The 2,794-nt window shown below is 37.5% G+C and overlaps 1 long non-coding RNA gene across 1 annotated transcript; it reads right to left on the minus strand.

Annotated features, from left to right (window-relative positions):
- Nucleotides 1-1,914: 1,914 nt before the first annotated feature.
- LOC109582040 (uncharacterized) lies at nt 1,915-2,286 on the minus strand. Its single transcript, XR_002184883.1, has 2 exons — nt 2,133-2,286; nt 1,915-2,080 (listed from the first exon to the last, which is right to left on the minus strand). It is a non-coding gene; the product is annotated as an uncharacterized LOC109582040 (long non-coding RNA).
- Nucleotides 2,287-2,794: the final 508 nt, after the last annotated feature.

The following is a 2,794-nucleotide window of genomic DNA, read 5'->3' on the forward strand; positions in this document are numbered from 1 at the left end:
AATCTGCAATATAGACCATGGTTCATTCACCCCATTAGTATTCTCCACTTCTGGTAGCATTGGTCCTTCTGACAACACTTTTTATAAAAGACTTGCCTCACTTCTCTCAGATAAACATCAAAAATCATATGCTGATGTTCTCTGTTGGATCAGATGCCGTTTATCATTCTCACCTCGAAGATCCTCTATTGTGTGCCTGAGAGGCGCAAGGTCATCATATCACAAGCCCATACACTCTTTTAACTCTCTTGACCTTGCTCTTGCTGAAGGGCATGTGTCTCATTAACTCTATCTTTCTATCTTCCTCCTTTCTTGTATATACGTGCATTACATATTATTATTTGTTGTGCATGTACTTATTGGTACCAGGGCTTCATTTAGAGGGGGACGGAAGGGGGCGCTCGCCCCCCCTTGGGAGACATTTGCCCCCCCCTTGATTGACTTATTAACATGAAAAATTTCATCTCCACAGCAGTAAATTGTATAAGTGTTGTGAGCACACATTGTGCATACACAATAGAAAATATTAGTGATCCCCCTTCTTTGAAATATTTTTAACCCTGCCCCCCTTGTATAAAATCCTAGATGAAGGCCTGACTACATATTTTTGTGTTTCTATCTGACATGTATTATGCTGTGTTAGTTTGTTTTATTGTTTTTCTTTGATGTTAAAAAAAATTCCTATATGCAGAAGACCTTCTTCTCCTACACACATTATCTCCTCATTCCAATATCTCTCCTCTCCAGTCTGACCTGGACCTCATTACTTCCTGATTCTACTCCAATCGTCTCTCTGTAAACCCATCCAAATCCAAATACATGTTCTTTTCACTCAAGCATCAACAGTCATTTGACTCTCTTCCCTCTCTGCTGTTATCGAATGTTCCTTTTGAGAGAGTCTACTCTTACCTAGGTTTAATTCTCTCCTCTAACCTCTCCTGGTCTAAGCATATTACCTGTATAATTAAAAGAACTAAGCAACTCATTGGTTTAATTTACCATCAATTCTACTCTCTCTCCTCCCCAACAACCCTATTATCTCTCTACAACACCATTGTCTGTCCCATTCTTGAGTATGGGTCCCCAATCTGAGACCCTTCTTCAGTCTCTCTCTCCTCCTCTATTGATTCAGTGCAGTGCTTTGCTCTTAAAATGATCTCGAAATCCTGGTTTACGCCCTATAGTACCCTCCTTTCTTCTCTCAATTTAACTACACTGGAACACCAACGTAAAAGATCAAAGCTTCTGTTCTTTTATAAAATTAACAATGGACTCACTCACTTAACTCTTCCCCTTACTCCACACCCTCCCCCTCCTCCAATGTCTCATCACTATTGTCCCTATAACTATATTGTCCCATTCTTAGACTCTGGAACTCTCTCCCAAGTAACATCAAACAATCAACCTCTATCTCTTATCTTAAATTCTATCTCAATTGTAAATTTTGATTTAGCTATCGATTTTTATGTTATCACCTCATCGTGCATTTATTGTTTTTTCAATTAGCATCAGCAATTTATTCTTCCAAAAAAAAAGGGTAAATGAAAGAGACTGGAAACTTTCATGTCTCTACATTGACTTTGTATATCACTAGGCAATGGATGCGGGTTACCCCTTTTCTTAGTAACGGCCGCTGACTTTTAGCAAGAAAGTGTCTTGTTTGTGATCTGTCAAAGGCTGTCAGTAATGTCATTATTTGTCAAGATTTATAAAAAAATAAAGCAGAAAAAACATGTATCTATCCCCCAGATAACTTTTTTAGTGCATTCATCTCATTACACTGATTTTTTGCTCTTGGATGGGAGTGGTTGCAACTACACGTATACATTTTGTTTTGTACATTTTTCTTGAAAGTGTTAAACAAAATGATAGCAACTAAGTCAATCATTCAATAGAGCATCATTCTCTATCATATAGATTGTAAATTACAGAAAATATACAATTAAACATGTAATATGGTGACTAACTGATGATTGCCAATGTTCATCAACAATGAATTCAAACTGCAAAAATAATGATTGCCACAGCAGACTACTTGGGCAAATAGAAAGAGTGTCCCTCTACATTATTGAAGGGTTATCTGTACAAAATAAGACAAGATGCAACCAAAAACTAATGAAATGTATGCCTACCCCATGTACCTGCTCCATTTTTCGCCATTTCGGCAGCCAATGCCAGCCATTTTCAATTTTACATAGACTACGATTTAATTAGTTAGGCTACCTAGAGAAAATTGGATAAAATTAATACGGTATTGGTAGATCAGTAGATCTAACTACTGACAGTCTAATAAGGCCTGGTTTACACGACTACGTTTTAAAGTAAACGATGCAGATTAGGCTAGCGTCGTCGTGTAAACGAGGCCTGAGTTTGATACCAGCTGCTTGGAATTTGAAAAATGTAGTTTACGTCACTGATGACGTCTTATAATGATATTCATAGAACTGAGAGACCCAAGACCTGAGATCCTGTGATGGCATTGGGCGACTAAGAACCTGTGAAAGTTTCATCCTCATCCCACATTCCTATAAAAAGTTATTCCAGTTTTTCTTGGGTCAAACTCAGTTGGGATATAGTATTATACATGTGCATGTACTTATGTTATGTAGAAAGTTAGAGCTGATTCTGATCAAGTTTGGATTTTTTTACGAATTTTCAAAGCTGCTCTGAAATCGGGCAAAAGGCCCTGTACTGTAGTAGAGGGTCTCAAGCCAAATTTCCCCAAAAATGTCAAGGATTAAATTCCCCATTTTAATTACATTTTCTGATGCATATACATGTTTTTATGTTGCGT

The sequence above is a fragment of the Amphimedon queenslandica genome, unplaced genomic scaffold (genome assembly GCF_000090795.2).
Source record: "Amphimedon queenslandica unplaced genomic scaffold, v1.1 AMPQUscaffold_13404, whole genome shotgun sequence".
NCBI lineage: Eukaryota > Metazoa > Porifera > Demospongiae > Haplosclerida > Niphatidae > Amphimedon > Amphimedon queenslandica.